This window comes from Ceratotherium simum, chromosome 7, assembly GCF_057802395.1.
Source record: "Ceratotherium simum simum isolate JZ-2026a chromosome 7, ASM5780239v1, whole genome shotgun sequence".
Taxonomy (NCBI): Eukaryota; Metazoa; Chordata; class Mammalia; order Perissodactyla; family Rhinocerotidae; genus Ceratotherium; species Ceratotherium simum.
In genome coordinates, this window is record NC_141906.1 from 21,532,676 (window position 1) to 21,552,065 (window position 19,390).

The following is a 19,390-nucleotide window of genomic DNA, read 5'->3' on the forward strand; positions in this document are numbered from 1 at the left end:
GAAACACACCCAGAAGTGGGAAAAGTGACTTTCACCTTTTGTTTCTGATTATGGTAAGAAAAGGGGGATAAACTGCAAAGAAAGAAATTAAGGTCCCTTTCAAGAATTCACACAAAAAAGAAAGGAATTCAAAGCAATAAGATTATATGTAAAGTACATGCTTAACTTTTTAAGAAATTGACAAACTGTTTTCAAAAGCAGTTACATCGTTATACATTCCCAACAGAGTTCCAATTGCTCTACGTTTTTGTCCACTGTTGATAAATTTGCCTTCTTTATTTTAGCCATTCTAATAGGTGTGTACTGTTATCTCCCTATGGTTTTCATTTAAATTTCCCCAGTGATAAATGATCGTGAGCATCTTTTCATGTGCTTATATGCTATCCCTATATCTTCCTGTTGAAGTGTCTACTCAAACCATTTGTCCTTTCTTTTTTAAAAAAACAATTGGGTTGTTTGTTTTCTTATTGAATTTTAAGAGTTATAGCCATTCCATCCTAGGTACTTACCCAAGAGAAATGAAAACATATGTCTTCATGTAGACCTGTACAAGAATGTTCATAGCAGCCTTATATGTAATATTCAAAAACTAGAAACAACCCAAATGTTCATCAGCAAGTGAATGGATAAACGAAATGTTGCATACCCATACAATAAAAAGGGACAAAATATTGATACACACAAAAACATGGATGAATTTTGTGAATGAAAGAAGCCAGACAAAAAGCGAGTGCACAATGTAGGATTCCATTTACAGAAAATGCCAACTAATGGATAGTAACAAAAAGCAGATCAGTGGTTGCCTAAAGAAGGAGTGCAGAGGGAACATATTACAAAGGGTCACCAGGACACTTTTGGGGTGATAGATATGTGAACCATCTTAAACATAGTGATGACGTCGTGGGTATATGCTTATGTCAAAACTTACCAAAGTGTACAATTCAAATGTATGAGTCTATTGTATATCAATGATAGCTCAATAAAAAGAACTTTTAAGAAACAAATTCAAAAGATGAAGAGAAGAGAAGCTCTGAGGATAACTTTTATTTCAATAACTATTCAATACCCAGGGGTTTTGGTACCTAAAGTAGTTTGAAGTAAAGATGGAAACAAAGAAATTCCCTTAAGGAAGAATAGAGCAACAGAGAAGAATTTTATGGCTTTAAAATTTTCTATTTTCACAGCATTAAATTTGGAATTTAAAAAAGGGAGGAGTGCCTCTGTATATTCAGGCCAAAGAGAACCATTTTGCAGATAGGGGTTCTTAAACCATTCAAACGGAGCACCCAGTCTAGAAAAAAAACCCACACTCCTGTGGAACCTCAAAGGACCCCAGTCATACCGAATAGACACTGCCTTATCCACACACCAAACTGCCTCCATTTTTGTAGCTCTCGTGCCACATGAGTCCCTTTATGAATATTTAACATCCACCTGTTTATCTTGGATACTTAGAACTTATACGTTGAGAATATTATCTTCATGCATTTTCTAAAATATTTCTAATTTAGAGAAGACAGAATGATTAAATGCATGCTTGTGTAATAAGATGTCATTTTGGACATGTTAGCAATAACCTCAGAACAGCTCTTCGTGTGGTGATAACACCTCACTAGTCTTCAGACCTAATACCTGACACTGTAAACCTGAATCTATTAAGAGAGAGTAAACCCTTTCTGAAACAACACTTTTGAAGTTTTCCAAGCTATGTGAGGAAGAAGAAACACGAGTCAATGCAGTTGGGAAATGGCACCAGGGTAAAAGAATTTATATTTCTGGGCCTTACTCAGGCCCAAGAACTGAGCTTCGTCTCATTTTTTTGTGTGTGTTTTGTGTACCTGACAACTCTGCTGGGAAACCTCCTCATCACGGTCACTGTGACCTGTAAGTCTCGTCTTCACACCCCCATGTACTTACTGCTCTGAAATCTAGCCATCCTTGACATCTGCTTCTCCTGCATCACTGCTCCAAAGGTCCTAGTAGACCTTCTGTCATAGATAAAGACCATATCCTATACAAGCTGCATGACACAGATGTTTTTCTGCCCCCTCTTTGGTGGAGCAGATAGTTTTTCTTTCTCTGTGATGGCCTTTGATCACTGCATAGCCATCTCCGAGCCCCTGCACTAGGTGACCATCATGAGTAGGGGGCGATGCACTGTCCTCATTGCAGGGGCCTGGGTGGTGGGCTTTATCCACTCCATCGTGCAGATTTCCCTATTGCTGCCCTTCCCTTTCGGTGGACCCAATGTTCTTGACACCTTCTACTGTGATGTCCCCCATGCCTTCAAACTCGCTTGTACAGGCAGCTTTGCACTTGAGATCCTGATCATTTCCAACAATGGCTTAGTCACTGTCTTGTGGTTTATCTTCCTGCTTGTGTCCTGCACATTCATCCTAATGATGCTGAGGTCTCAGGCAGGGGAGGGCAGGAGGAAAGCCATCTCTACGTGCACCTCACACATCACTGTGGTCACTCTGCACTTTGTGCCCTGCATCTATGTCTACGTCCGGCCCTTCACTGCCCTCCCCACATATAAGGCCATCTTAGTCACCTTCACTGTCATCTCCCCTCTGCTGAACCTGTTGATCTACACTCTGAGGAACCAGGAAATGAAGTCAGCCATGAGGAGACTGAAGAGAAGACTTATTCCTTCTGTGATGGAATAGAGTAAGAGTCTCCAACCTCTTCATCACCAAGGACTCCTTTCATTATTTTTCCCATAGAGTCGTATTTATATATTCAAATATATTGTCAATAAACCAACTACACTTACTAAGTAACAATTTATTTTTATATTGAAGTTAATAGGTTGCTGATAATCCAAGCCTCCAGCAAGCATGAGGTAACTAGTGTTATAGGGTTGAGCTGATTGTTGTATTTCCATACAAAAATCAAAGTAACAATGTGTCAATCAGAACAATTATATGGCAGGTGATTAGACTGATTGAATCCAACCCCTTTTCAAGCAGTAAGTAAATAGAAGCCTAGATATAGAGTGATTTGCTCAAGATCTCATATCAACATAATTACAGAGATAATCTTCAGATACCCAACCAGTTGCATTTCCACCATTTGAATATAATTTATTACATTACTGGACTTGTCTAGGCCAAACCGCAATCCTGTTCTAGAAAGGTCTCATGATCAGTGCATCTGAAGTACACATATATGGGTACATATGGCCCATCACAGATCAAGACATTTTTTCTGCTTAGTTAAACTCAATATGGGCTTGTGACCTATTGACAACCTCAAAGGTATATAATTGTTGTCTTCCTGGATTCCTATCAGGAAGGAAGAAGCTTTGAAAGATTTCCCATAATGCTCTAAAGGAATTTATCTGATGCAGAACTAGACATGCTGGATTCGCATTCTTGTGATAAGTTTAGACAAAGGCAGAACCTCAGGGATCCAGGCAAAGAGCAAACCATGTTCGTTATTCAAGAGCTGATTTTCCAGTTGCAGCCTTACCAGGGCCAATCTCAGATTGCCTTCACCGTTGAGGATTTACATTCTTCCCTCTTCCGACTTCTCAGAGAGAGAGAGAAGGGTTAAGAAGATAAAACTCTAATGAGCCTACTTTTCAGTCTGTTGGTGTTTGTGAAGAGAAAGTATAGACTAGTGTTTTTGTCTGGGAAAGCGTGGTAAAAGTAAAACATTATAGCTGAAAGCTCTAACTTCAGAGTCATACAGACCTGGGTCCAAATCCTATCTCTGCCATCCACCAGCTGTGTGATCTTGACCAAGATATTTTATCTCTTCACAGGTCATAGTTCACCTATACGAAGGCACATATCATATCCATCACATGCAGTTGTTGTGAAGGACAAAAAGAGATGGTATATGTGAAACATACCATACCTGGAACTCAGTAAATGCTCAGTGAAAGGCTAATGTCATTATTAATATCATCCTTATTGCTCTGCCTAATGCACATTCTTGCCCTAACCCTAACACTAACCCCCATCGACCTGTTACACTCTTCTATATGGCCCATACTCCTCATTATTGGGCAAAAACTTATGGAGTAGAAAACATAGGAATGTACATGGAATTCGAAGCATCTTTCATCTTAAAATTTCTAGCTTTCTGTCATTGAAACATGACAATAGGTTTGCTTGTTATTTTTACAGCTTAAAGAGTCATCCTGAAGCTGATGAGGTAAAGCATAGGAGAGTTGCGTATCAAAAGAAGGTAATGGGTCAAAGATAAACCCTTGGATTTTAGAGTACAGATAAAGAATCAGAGCAAGAGGAGGGATCTGGTGGGATAGAAAAGAGCCCAAGAGGAGTTAGCCAAAGGATACCGAGTATTGAGGACAAACTTCACTTATGTCCCACGTTGGATCTGGAATGGCCCCGTAATCATTCATTAACTGGCTCAATTGATTGCCATTTCCTGTTACCTGATCAATCAATTCTAACTTTTTACAATATTAACCTACTTCCTGTAGCATGAAAATTCTAAGAATAATTAACACTTGTCAAGTCACCATTCATAGGGTCCTGCTACCTTTGCGCAGCTGGCTTTGGTCTCGACAGTCCCTAAGCATTTTGTTAAGAAATTGTCTATGAAAATTGCATACAACAAACCACTTTATAGCCTATTTTATGCAAATACGTCCTTTCCTTTCCTTCCTATCTTTTGTAACTCACTCCAATCATATTTTTTCATTATGTCAGAATTGGAAGTCACCAAAGATCTATGGGGTCTGAATCACTGTATCTCAGAAGCATAATCCCAAGGGGCAAGAACCCAGGAAGTCCTGCCATATCATTGTCCCTGAGACTTCCTCAAATCACGTCTAAACACTCAACACAACCTGATTCAATAATTCAGGGGAAGGGAAAAGAATTGCATCTGATTACACAAACATATATCATTTACCTGGATAACATAAAATCACAAGCTGAGCTGCATTTTTTCCATTTAAATCAGTTTTTATTATTCTCTAAACTCTGCTGCTAAGAGCCATAGAAATGTCAACTGCCTCTGGGCAACACATAGCTTTCAAACTACTCTTTCCTACATTTCTCCCTGAATCAAATGTTTCAATGATCAACATCTCTGGGTACCCATGAACCCAATAACATTAAACAATTGTAAAGTAATTAAACTGATCAATATCAAGAGCTGTCACCATGCTGCCTCTCTAAATTCTAAGTGAGCTGTGAATCTCAGAGATGTAGATTAACATAATTGCATATGGTCAATGTATATATTGCATTAATCAGAAATTGAACATATAAATCTACATCATTCAGTCTGATAGCTGCCCTGACAGTAGCCACAAAGCTTTGACTTTTCCATTGCTATCTTTTTACTTAAGTTGTATTTCCCAGACCATTGTAAGCAAAGCAATTTTGGTCAGGAGGAAGATGCCACAGTCCTTTGTGTGATTTAACACAACACTTTCTTCTTGAGCCAAGATGGATAATACACTGTCTAGAGAAAAAGATATGTGCTGAGTGTGCACTGGTGCCTCTGCATGTACATGTGAGATGGGACAGACAGGAGAAGAGAGAGAGAGCAGGAGGGCTTGGTGACATTTTAATGACTGATAGGAACTCCGTTGAATTGGCCACTCAGCTTCCACATTCATATCCGACAATATTTCCTTTGCTAACTCCTTTATTGGGCTGTGGCTGAGGGAATAAGATGTGGCCAGGACACTGTAAGGCAAAGTGGAAGACTCAGAATGACATGATTCCCCAAGGTTGCCTTTTCGCATCTGAAGGAAGAAGATAAAAAAATCACTAGCCTTGAGGTAGGCTTTCCAATAAACATAGAATTTCCCCAAAACCCACTTTTTAAAGATGCAGTTGGAGCATAACAAGAGGATCAGTTTTCTACTTGGAGACTGATGTCAGTTAGTCTTTGTGTGCATGAACTTCTGAAACTGAAAAGCTCTTAGTGCTGATTTTTCAGAAATGCTGCAATTATATGGAATGTTTCTATTGAGACCAAAACTCCTAATGAAGCAAAGAAAAATGGTAGTTTTTAACTACTGGGAAGAGGGGAATTGTGGCTTGTGAAATATTGGAAGAAGGCCAGTTGGCTCCAGGGGATGAGATGTCTTCTACTTGGCAGACGTTGAAGCTGGAAGTGATTTGAAGGCAGTTGAGAAGGTGCTGATATCCCCAGCTCTCAGAAGAGTGATTGCCTTGGAAAAACAGCACTCAAAGAGAGCGATTCCTGAATTCACTATATGCAGCCTGGTCAGCTTTGCTTCTTGTCAGGGAATGGAAGTTGAGGGTCTTTATGTAAGATGTTTTAATGGTTAGCTTGTCTGTGCCCTCATGTGCTGCTGAATATAAATAATTCTCCTAAAAATTTTAGGGATTCAATCAAGAATAGAGGCTTTTCAATATTAGGAAAGAGTAAAAGGAGCAGCATTTGCTCAGAGGGAAGCTGGAGTGTGGAGATAACACTCAGTTTGTAGGTTCTGTCCAAGCTTGATAAGCTTGTTTCCAATGGATGGTCCCCTTGGAGTGATTTCTAAGAAATGCTCACGATCCTTATTTTGACCTTTCAAAAACACATAAAATTATATTTCTTTATCCATTTCTCCCCGTCCCTCTCTATGGTGCATGGGTTTCAGTGCAATGTGTATAATCCTATACTCTTTGTAAAAAGACAGCATTCATAGGAACCCACCAGATCCATTACTTTCAAGAGTTCATATTTGAGGCCATGCTACTCAGAAGTCATTTCTGCACCTTGCCATTGGAGCACTGTGTAGCTGATCCAGGTTCTTGGTGAAGGTACCTTTAAAGACTACAAAGTCTGCCATTCAAACTCCTTTTTTATTTTTTAAAGTCACTGCTGATATCCTCTCATGCTAGGGCACTCTCAGCCATACCTCTAACTCACCATGTGCAGGCTTCTTACCCACATACTACTGCACTTGACTGCATAAGATTTTTGGGAACCTATTTCCTTGTAGGATTTTCTGGGAAGGGCTGATCAACACTGGGAAGAAGTATAGTTGCAGTAGTTAAGAGCATAAGTCTTTAGAATAAGACAGATCTTGGTTTGAGACATGGCTCTACTAGCTGTGAGACATTGAGGAAGTTACTTGATCTATCTGTGTCTCAGTTTCCTCATCTATAAAATCAGGACAATAATATAAGTTTCACCTGGATATCATATGGGTTTTGGAAGAGATAAAATGAAGCAGTTGGTATAAGAATCACTCCAGAAGTGTTTGCTAAAAGCAGGCAAAAAAATCAACAAAGGAGAGCTCCATTATTCTGCCCACATTTCTATAATGCTAAGACCTTGCAAGTTACATGTGCCTCTCTGGGGCTTGATATCTAGAGGACTGGGTTTGTAATTGAGGATTATAATTCATTTTCTTTCTGTAAAGGTTTATAATGTAAACACCTATATTTAAACTGGATACAACAATTGATTTATGTTTATAAGCAGGAGTATTATACAATACTCTGGTTTTTTGAACATATGTCTTGACTCAAATCTCTAAGTGAAAAAGAAAAACATCCCTAGAGGAGAGAGAGCATTTCTCACTTACTCCAAAGTGTTGGGAAGAGGGCTTTGAACCACAGGGTCAAGAGCAAGATGAATCACTCTCAGAAAAGCCCCCAAAGATGAACATGGCATGTATAAGGAAAGAAGCACTCACCTGGGGCTGATGAGATTGGCAAAATCAGATTAATCAGTTGCTTTCGGTTTCCAAAACAGACATACAATCTCACCTCCTCCTTAGAAGCACCCTGTGTATGAGGTGGGGATTTATGCATTATTCATGCATCTCTGTTCAAAATAAAAATGTGACAGTGTGGCTAACTGAGCACATGGCTGATGATGCCATTGTGTGTGTGTGTATGTGTGTGCAAATGCAATCTTCTTGACACTGAATTCTTGAAGGAAAAATAAATTGTTCTTTAATTTTGGTTTACCTTTAAAAAACAAATTATAGGAGCTCTTGTGGTTGCTATTGTTGAAGAATTGTGACAATGATAATGCTGCAAAAAAGAATAGAGGCTTCCAAGAGTAAATAAACCTTATATTAAATGAAATAGGAAAACATTGAATTGTCCTAATTTTCTTCCTGTAGAAGAGAAAAGGATATAATTGATAAAACGGAATGAAATTCTTGACATGAGAATAGAAATTTCCTTTCTTATTTTCTCAGCTACAATGCCTCTTTCTCTCCCTCTGACTATTCTGTCCTTCGTCTTTCCCTGCTCCATTATTTCCTCTCCACTTATTTTTATAACACCTTTTCTTCTCTTCCTTTCTTAATTTTATTACAGGCATCAATTGGATATTTCAAATACATAGGAACAAAGAGATGCAGACTCCAGAAATAAAGTATTCTATTGAGAAACCTAAATCATTTTCTTCAAATGAATGTGTGGTATGTAGACTATAGTGGGTTAATCTGTGCTGAATTCTAGAGTGTCAGCATTGATTTGATTGTAAAAGGTCACAAAGTTAATAGCTCGGGAAGACCTGTAATATCTGAATCTCTTTTATAATGCGTTCCCCAATTCTCAGGCGGAAACTCATTAACTCTGAAGGCAGCTCATTCCAATTGGGTACAGTTGTGACCATTTGATAACTCTTCCACGTACTGAATAGATATTTTATATATCCTCAGGACTTCTAAGAATTGAACACTGGAGTAGTAAAAAATAAATAAAATTTGTCAACTTCCCTCATGAGTCATTGCTTGCCTAAGATAAACTACTTATGGTCCTTCATTCACTTTAAGACTTCTGTGCCTTCTGCTCCTCTCTACTCATATCCTCCCCCAGTTAACACGGAATGCTATTCAGCCACCTATTTTCATAACAGCCAATGCAATACTTTTCCCCGTCCTGTTGATGCCACTTGTTCTATATTGGTCTATGTTATCATCCCAGCTTCTATTACCAATAAAGTCTGCTTTTTTCATAACATCACGAGATCTTACCAATACAGATTCAAATATACATCCTCAAATATTTTCTCATATTTATGATTAAGTATGCCCACATTTAATTTTCAATTTTCATGAGAATTTTGCTATCCTTCATAAAAATCAGTTTTTTATCTTGGGGATTTTTCTCTCTCATCTCTCTCATGTTCAGTTAAAACATTTTGGATAATATCCTCTCAACTTCATTTCGCCCTGTCCTAGTTATATGTTCTCTATTTCTAGCCAATTTTTTTTTCTTTTGCAACTCTATATTAAATAACAGGCATAGGTAGAGGTGATAAGTCTCAGTATACTCTATGTCATACCCAGGATGTATACTCCATAAAGATTGACCAAGAATACCACTGGCAATTTTGGATCTATGTCAAGTCACCCCTGTAGTAATCTCAGAAATGACTGTCACTAGAATGTAATATTTTTACCCCCAGATCTTTGATCCCTGATTTTACCTGCTAGTTCTCCTTATTGGTTTTTAATTTTCTAATAGTGATGACTTTTCCCTGGGTGGAATACTGGGATTGCCTCAAAATTGTTAAGTCAATCCAGGTTAGCAGAATCACTTCCCATCACCCCTCTCCCACAATTTTTGGAGTAGCCTTCATTCTCCCTTCTGCTCATTCAGCTGTTAACCACAGCATAACAATATATGTTCAATATTTTTTGTGTATTATCTCTTTACTGTCTCTTTGAATGTTATCTCCACTCAACTACTGCTAAGAAAGTTTATTTTCAAGTGTCCTTAGTTTCTCTGGAATCAAGTGGTCTGACTTCCACCTCTCTTTAACTCTTGAGCCTTTTCCCTGCGCCCTTTGGTTCTCACGGTTATCAACAAAATCTCAGGTCCTCAACATCTCTTTTGAACACTCTATTCTTTTCACTGTCCTTTTCAACAGATACGTGGCTTTCCCCTGAGGACAATGTTTTCTCTGCAGCCTTCTCAAGTGATGAATGTGTTTTCTCTTACCACTCATACCACTGGGCCTGGAAGTGGGTAGAGTCTTCCTTCTCTCCCATTGTCACTTATAGACATTCTTTCTCCTACCTACAAGCACTCGTAGTTGAGTTTTACATTATCAGTCTATACTAACCAATCCTCTTTATCTTCTTCCTTCTTTTGTAATCATCTGCTGGCTACTGTCATGTCTCCTCATCCTTGGAAGATTTTTGGCTCTTGCTCACTCTTTCTCTTTTATGGCATTCCTGTCATAATTCCTGATGGCTTTAATATCTCCACATAGAAGATCCTTCCAACATCATGGTCTCTTAGTTTCTTGACCTCTCCTCTAAAGATCTTGTTTACCTCCCTACCACATCCAGCCACTCTCAGTGTTGGAGTTTAGACACTGTCATTTGCCAGTAGCTCTCCCATAATCTCATTTTTAAGCATCCCAAACTATAACCATCACCACATACTATCCTTCTAGTTCATTATCCCTAGAGGAATAATTACAGCAAATCTTCAATCCTTTGCGAGCCTGGCACCTTTTTGTTGACTTTACCCATTTCATGTACTCACTTTATCTTTGTCCAGCTTAAATGTAATGGTTATTTTACTCTCTACAGTGCATCTGCCTTTAAATGCCATACTTATCCCCTCTGTTGCTCTACAAAAAGAAAATCTCAGTTAACTCCAATCCTTCTTCTACCAAGCACCCATAACTGTTCAACTGAAAACAGTGACACATCAGTTCCTTGGGTCTGAGCACTGAAGGAGGCTATCATCTACCTCAAGATTGGTCATTACCTTGCAGCCATTTCTTTTCTTTTTTAAAAAATTATTTTATTTAGGTCATGTTGGCTTATAACATTGTGTAAATTTCAGGTATACATCACTATAATTCAGTTTCTGTGTAGAATACATTTTGTTCACCACCAGCAGTCCAGTTTTTATCTCTCACGATACATATGCGTCTCTTTACCCCTTTTGCCCTCCCTACATTTTCTTTCCCTCTGGTAAGCACCAGTCTGCTCTCTGCATCTATGTGTTTGTTTATCTTCCACATATGAGTGAAATCTTTCTCTATCCAACTTATTTTGCTTAGCATAATATCCTCAAGGTCCATCCATCTTGTCCATCCATCTTGCCCCAAATGGCATCATTTTGTCTTTTTTATGGCTGAGTAGTATCCCAGTGTGTGTGTGTGGTGTGTGTATATACACCACATATTCTTTATCCATTCATCCATTGATGGGCACTTGGTTTGCTTTCATGCCCTGGCTATTGTGAATAATGCTGCAATGAACATAGGGGTGCATGTATCGTTTTGAATTATTGATTTCATGTTCTTTGGATAAATTCTCAGTAGCGGAATAGCTGGATCATATGCTGTTTTTATTTTTACTTTTGAGAAGTCTCCTACTGTTTTCCATAGTGGCTGTACCAGTTTACACTCCCACCAGCAATGTATGAGCGTCCACTTTTCTCCACATCATCTCCAACACTTGTTATTTCTCATCTTGTTAATTATAGCCATTCTGACAGGTGCGAGGTGAAATCTCATTGTTCATGGTGTTTGTGGGTGTAGCTGCCACTGCCAGGGGCCTGGGATCTTGTATGCAGCCCCTGCTGCTGGAAGGTCCAGTGTTGGAGGTGCCACCACAGTGGGCTGGGTCACAGGTACTGCTGTTGCTCCTGAGTCCTCAGGTTGAAGGTGCCACCCACCATTACTAGGGGAGGGAAGGGGCTAAGACATGAATGCCACTGTGTTTCCTAAAGCCTCAGGTCACCAGAGCCATCTGCCACTGCTGGTGGAAGGGTAGATGCTGAGCCATGAGCACTGCTACTGCTCCTACAGCCTCTGGTCTCTGACTAGGGCACCACCTTGAAACCTCAGGTCCGGGCACCACCGCCGCTGCCAGAGGTATCTGCATTTTGGATTGCTGCCACTGGGGGATAAGAAGGGGGCTGCTCCCCTATTTCCACTGTCTCTTGTAGATCCAGTCCACTCACCTTCAGATGAATAGATCTATGGATCTCTTAGGCATTCTGGTGTCCTGTGCAGGGAGTCCTTTTTTGGTTAATGTCCTATTGGTTGTAACTTAGAAGAGAGAGACAAAGGGAACAACTCACTCTGTCATGATGCTGACATCCTCCTGAAGTATCATTTCTCATATGAAAGAGGATGTGCAGTCATATTGAAACCTGAATTCAAAGCAGAGGTGAAACAGATGACCTGCATGCTAATCCAGAGGACCAGGAAGAGGTAAGTAGCTCATCAGTGGACTGTGGGCACCACTCAAATGTCTCACAAGAACAGAGGCAGGATGTAGGATAAGTTGCTCAAATCAGGAACAAATTAATCAAGAGAAACTGAGGTTTGGAAGAGGAGATGAGATTATCTTAGGATCAAGCTATCTGATTCATGATAGCAGACAATCAGGGGAAAGGGAACCAGAAACATTGATCAGGATACCCCTGGAAGACTCCACAGATGCCTGAGACTGCATAAGGAGCTGGGCTGCTAGCAGAAGGTTCCAGATTTCTACTTCCCACTGATATCCAGCCCCATCTGAATAGTCTCTGTCTGAGAAAAATCACGCTCATAGGTGAGCTTCGAGAAAGACCTTCCTCATCCCAATTTGTTTGAGAAAAGTCATGAAAAACCAAGAAAAGAATGAAAGGTTTCTCAAAGAGTCACACGATGCCCAGCTTCAAAAGACCCCTCCATCAACTCCATTTCCCTCATTTTAGAAAGTTAGAAACTGAGATCTAAAGAAGTAAGGTAAGTAATTTTAGGCTAAATGGATTTCTGGTAACTGAGCTGAAACTCCATATTCCTGGAGTTCTTCTAATACATTATCATATTTATATAACAAAAATATTTTCTGTAATTTCTAAAGAAGAATATAGAATATCATAAAATATAGTTGATGTACTTTATAATACATTATATGTTCAAAAAATTTTTAAATTATTTTAATATATAATAGTACCTTAACTCTTGAAAGGGTGGCTTTGCAGTCTAGCAATTCATGTAAAGAAATGGCTACAAGGAGAGTGATGTCAACATCATGGTGGAGTGAGTTATTCCTTTTGTCTCTCCCCTCTAAGTTACAAGCAATGAGACATCCCTTGACCAACAGAGGATTGCCTACACAGCACAACAGGACTCCTACAATATCCATGCATCTATACATCTGAAGTGCCAGAGAACAGAGGCTGTATGAATGAGCAGCCACAACAACCTCTCCCTGCATAGCCCCTGCTACCCCTCAGTGGTGGCAGGTGGAACATGTGACTAGAGGCTTTAGGAAGCAAAGCAGGACTGGTGATCCAGCTCAGTGTGGTAGCACCACTGACACTGGATCCACCAGCAGTGGGAACTGCATCCAAGTCCCCTGTCCCTGGGACTCCAGCAGCAACACAAAACCTGTGAACCCAGACATCAAGCAGCAGTGCAGCCAGCACCCCCAGACAATCAGGGAGCAGCACCACAGCTGGTTCACAAGGCAGCAGCATCCAAACCTATGAAGAGCACATGGACAGCCAGTGGGGGAACATGAGACCCATGGGACCCCAGAAGCAACAGAGTTGCTCATAGCCTGATGACACTGGTGGTGACATTCATGACTGCAGCACCATCATAAGCAGCAAGGCAGCAGAAACCTCAGAGGCACAAGTGACACAAAGAGGGCACTGACAATGCCTCTGGCAGAGGCAGTGGAGGCTTGAAAGTGCAGGCTCTCAAAGACAACTAGATGCAACTCAGAACCAATATAACCAAAGCCGTACTCAAATAAGAAAGGTGGTTACTACTACAAATGCACCAGCAGAGGATCGATTCATCAAGTACCATGAAGAACTACAGTAACACAGCAGAATAGAAAGACAATGACAATTCTCCAGAAATCAAACTTGAAGTCATAGAAGGCTACAATCTAACTGACAGAGAATTCAAAATAGGTGTTATAAAGAAACTCAGTGATTTACAGTAAAACCCAGAGAGACAGTTCAATGAGCTCAGGAATAAAATTAATGAACAGAAAAGTACTTCACTAAAGAGATTGAAACCACCCCCCCCCAAAAAAAAAGCCAAACAGAAATTCTGGAGATGAAGAACACAATTAATGAGATGAAAAATAATGTAGAAAGCATTGAAAATAGAGCAGGCTATATGGAGGAGTGAATTAGTGAGCTCAAAAATAGAAATCTAGAAATGATTCACATGGAAGAGGAGAGAGAACTAAGATTTTAAATAAATAAAGAAATTCTTTGAGAGATATCCAACACAATTAGAAAAAGTAACATAAGGATAATAGGTATCCCAGAAGGAGAAGAGAGGGAGAAAGGAGCAGAGAGCTTATTCAAGGAAATAATAGCTGAAAAATTCCCAAACCTGGGAAATAAACTGGACTTGCAAGTACATGAAGCTAATAGAAGTCCTAATTACCTCAATGCAAAAAGACCTTCTCCAAGGCATATAATATTAAAACTGACAAAAGTCAATGAAAAAGAAAAAATATTAAGGACAGTAAGAGAGAAGAAAATAACCTGCAAAGGAAGCTCTGTCAGGCTTTCAGCAGATTCCTCAGAAGAAACTCTACAGGCTAGGAGAGACTGGAATGCTATATTCAAAATACTGAAAGACAAAAATTATCAGCAAAGAATACTCTATCTAGTGAAATTATCCTTCAGATATGTTGGAGAAATAAAAGCTTTCCCAGATAAACAAAAGCTGAGGGAGTTCATTGCCACTAGACCTGCCTTACAAGAAATGCTGAAAGGAGCCCTCTTACCTGAAACAAAAAGGCAAAGATTTACAAAGCTTTGAGCAAGGAGATAAATAAACAGACAGAATCAGAACATTGCTGCTACGTATCAGAATAGGTAAGTAAACACTTAATTATAACATAAAGGATAAAGGGAAAGAAAGCATCAAAAATAACTATAACCACTTCAATTTGGTAACAAACTCACAACACAAAAATGAATAATTTAGGACAACAAAATCATAGAAGGAGAAGAAAGAGATGGAACCTGCATAGGCTAATGGAGATAATAGGCTACCAGAAAAAGCACTATTTCATCTATGAGACCTTTTGTACAAACCTTGTGGTAACAACAAAACAGAAAAATCAGAGCAAAGTCACAAATCATAAATAAAGATAAAATGGAGAAGAACATCACAGAAAACCACCAAACTGAAATAGCAGACAGAAATACAAGGAAAAAGAAACAAAGGAAATACAGAACACCTAGAAAACAAAAATAAAATGGCAATATTAAGACCTCATATATCAATAATCACTCTAAATGTAAATGGATTGAATTCTCCAATCAGAAGACACTGAGTGGCTGGAGGGATTGAAAAACAAGACCCAACAGTATCCTTTATCCAGGAAACACATCTCAGCTCTAAAGACAAACATAGGCTTGGAGTGAAGGGATTGAAGATGATACTCCAAGCAATGGCAAGCAAAAGAAAGTGGGTATAGCCATACTTATATCAGACAAAACAGACTTTAAGATAAAAAAGATAACAAGAGATAAATATGCACACTATATAATGATAGAAGGGACATTCCACCAAGAAGACATAATACTTATGAATATATATGCATCTAACATAGGAGCACCAAAGTATATAAAGCAACTATCAAGAGACCTAAAGGGAGAAATTGACAGTAATACAATAATAGTAGGGGACTTTAACACCCCATTTACCTCAATGATAGATCATCCAGATGAAAAGTTAACAAAGAAACATTGGCCTTAAATGAAACACTAGACCAGACTGACTTAATAGACATATATAGAGAACATTCCATGCAAAAGCAGTGGAATACATATTCTTCTCAAGTGCATCTGGAACATTCTCAGATAGGCCGTATGCTGGGAAGTAAAACAAGCCTCAATAAATTTAAGAAGATTGAAATCATTTCAAGCGTCTTTTCCAACCACAATGATATGAAACTAGCAATCAATACAAGAAGAAAGCTGGAAAAGTCACAAATATGCGGACATGCTACTGAACAACTATTGGATCCAGGAAGAAATAAAAGGAGAAATCAAAAAATACCTGGAGACAAATGAAAATGAAATCACAACATACCAAAAATTATGGGATGCAGCAAAAGCGGTACTAAGAGGGAAGTATATAGCAATACAGGACTACCTCAAGAAATAAGAAAAATCTTAAATAAACAATCTTAAACTATATCTAAAAAAACTATAAAAATAACAAAGCCTAAAGTCAGTAGAAGGAAGGAAATAATAAAAATCATAGCAGAAATAAATGAAACAGAGACTAAGAAAACAATAGAAAGGATTGATGAAATTAAGAACTGGTTCTTTGAGAAGATAAACAAAATTGAAAAACTTTTAGCCAGACTCACTAAGAAAAAAAGAGAGAAGACTCAAATAAATAAAATTAGAAATGAAAGAGGAGAAATTACAATGGACATCACAGAAATACAAAGGATTATAAGAGAATACTAAGAAAAGCTATTTGCCAACAAATTGAATAACCTAGAAGAAATGGATAAATTCTTAGAATCATACAACCTCCAAATACTGAATTAACAAGAAATAGGTAATCTGAGTAGACCAATCACAAGTAAATAGATTGAAAAAGTAATCAAAAACCTCCAAAAAGCAGAAGTCCAGGACCAGACAGCTTCCTTGGTGAATTCTATCAAACATTCAAAGAAGAGTTGATACTTATCCTTCCCAAACTCTTCCAAAAAATTGAAGAGGATGGGATGCTTTCTAACTCATTTTATGAGGCCAACATTACCCTGATAGCAAAACCAGACAAGGACAACACACAAAAAAGGAAAATTACAGGCCAATATCACTGATGACCATAGATGAAAAAATCCTCAACAAAATATTAGTAAATCAAATACAATACATTAAAAGGATCATACACCACATTCAAGTGGGATTTATTCCAGGGATGCAAGGATGGTTCAGCATCTGCAAATCAATCAGTGTGATACACCGCATTAACAAAATGAAGAATAAAATCATGTGATCATCTCAATAGATGCAGAGAAAGCATTTGACAAGATCCAACATCAATTTATGATCAAAACTCTGAATAAAATGGGTATAGAAGGAAAGTACCTCAGCATAATAAAGGTCATTTATGACAAATCCACAGCCAACATCATAACCAATGGTGAAAAACTGAAAGCTATTTCTCTGAGAACAGGAACAAGACAAGGATATCCACTTTCACCACTCATTCAACATAGTACTGAAAGTTTTAGCCAGAGAAATCAGGCAAGAAAAAGAAATAAAAGTGATCCAAATTGGAAAGGAAAAGTAAAATTACTATGTCATTTTCCAGATGACATGATTTTATACATAGAAAACCCTAAAGAAACCACCAAAAAACTGCTAGAAATAATTAATGAGTACAGTAAAGTTGCAGGGTATAAAATCAACATACAAAAATCAGTTGCATTTTTATACACTAACAATGAATTAGGAGAAAGAGAAATCAAGAATACAATCCCATTTACAAACCTAACAACAAAAATAAAATACCTAGAAACATATTTAACCAAGGAGGTAAAAGACCTATAAACTGAAAAGTATAAGACTTTATTAAATGAAATTGAAGACATAAAGAAATGGAAAGATATTCTGTGGTTATGGATTGTAAGAATTATAATAGTTAAAATGTCAGTATTATCTAAAGCAATCTATAGACCTCAATGCAATTCTAATCAGAATCCCAATGACATTCTTCACAGAAAGAAAACAAAGAATCCTAAAATTTATATGGAACAACAAAAGACTCTGATCAGCCAAAGCAATCCTGAGAAAAAAGAACAAAGCTGGATGTGTCACACTCCCTGAATTCAAAATGTACTACAAAGCTATAGTAATCAAAACAGCATGGTACTGGCAGAAAAACAGACACAGAGATCAATGGAACAGAATTGAGAGCCCAGGTATAAACCCACACATCTCCAGACAGCTAATTTTCAACAAAGGATCCAAGAACATGCAATGGAGAGAGGAAAGTCTCTTCACTAAATAGTGTTGGGAAAATGGAACAGCCATATGCAAAAGAATAAAAGATCATTTTCTTACACCATACACAGAAATGAACTCAAAATGGATTAAAGATTTGAGTGTAAGATCTGAAACCATAAAACTCCTAGAAGAAAACATAGGCAGTACACTTTTCACCATCGGTCTTAGCAGTATCTTTTTGAATATCGTGTCTCCCCAAGCAAGGGAAACAAAAGAAAAAATAAGCAAATGAGACTACATCAAACTAAAAAGCTTTTGCACGGCCAAGCAAACCATCAACAAAATGAAAAGATAACTCACCAACTAGGAGAAAAATATTTGCATATCATGTATCTGACAAGGGGTTAATTTCCAAAATATATAAGAACACATACAACTCAACAACAAAAAAATGAACAATCTCATCAACAAATGGCCAGGGGATATGAACAGACATTTTTCCAAAGAAGATATACAGATGACCAACAGGCACATGAAAAGATGTTCAACATCACTAATTATTAGGGAAAGGAAATCAAAACTACAATGAGTTATCACCTCACGCCCGTCAGAATGGCTATAATTAACAAGACAGGAAACAACATGTGTTGGAGAGGATGTGGAGAGAAGGGAACCCGCATACACTGCTGGTGGGAGTGCAAACTGGTGCAGCCACTACGGAAAACAGTATGGAGATTCCTCAAAATATCAAGGATAGAACTACCATATGATCCAGATATTCCACTGCTGGATATTTATCCAAAGAACTTGACAACACCAATTTGTAAAGGTACCTGCACCCCTGTGTTCACTGCAGCATTATTCACAATAGCCAAGACTTGGAAGCAACCTAAGTGCCCATCAAGGGACGAATGGATAAAGAAGATGTGGTATATATACAAGATGGAATACTACTCAGCCATAAGAAATGATGAAATCCAGCCATTTGTGACAACATGGATGGACATTGAGGGTTTTATGCAAAGTGAAATAAGTCAGAGGGAGAAGGTTAAATACCATATGATTTCCTTCATTAAGTAGTAGACAATAACAACAATAAACAAACACATAGGGACAGAGATTGGATTGGTGGTTACCAGAGGGGAAGGGGGGAGGGAGGAGGGTGAAAGGGATAATTCGGCACATGTGTGTGGTGATGGGTTGTAATTAGTATTTTGGTGGTGTACATGATGTAATCTATGCACAAATAGAAGTATAATGATGTACACCTGAAATTTATACAATGTTATAAACCAATGTTTCTGCAATAAACAAAAACTTAAAAAAAATTGATGTTGAAAAAAAAAGAAATGGTAGACTTAAATGAAAAACTGGACGAGATGGACCTAGTAGACATATACAGAGCACTCCATCCAAAAACAGCTGATTACACATTCTTCTCAAGCACGCATGGAACATTCTCAAGGATAGACCACATATTGGGAAACAAAGCAAGCCTCAATAAATTTAAG

General features: G+C 38.2%; 1 pseudogene; it reads left to right on the forward strand.

Annotated features, from left to right (window-relative positions):
• The first annotated feature begins 1,733 nt into the window (after positions 1 to 1,733).
• LOC101408164 (olfactory receptor 4D11-like) lies at positions 1,734 to 2,669 on the forward strand (annotated as a pseudogene).
• The last annotated feature ends 16,721 nt before the right edge of the window (positions 2,670 to 19,390 follow it).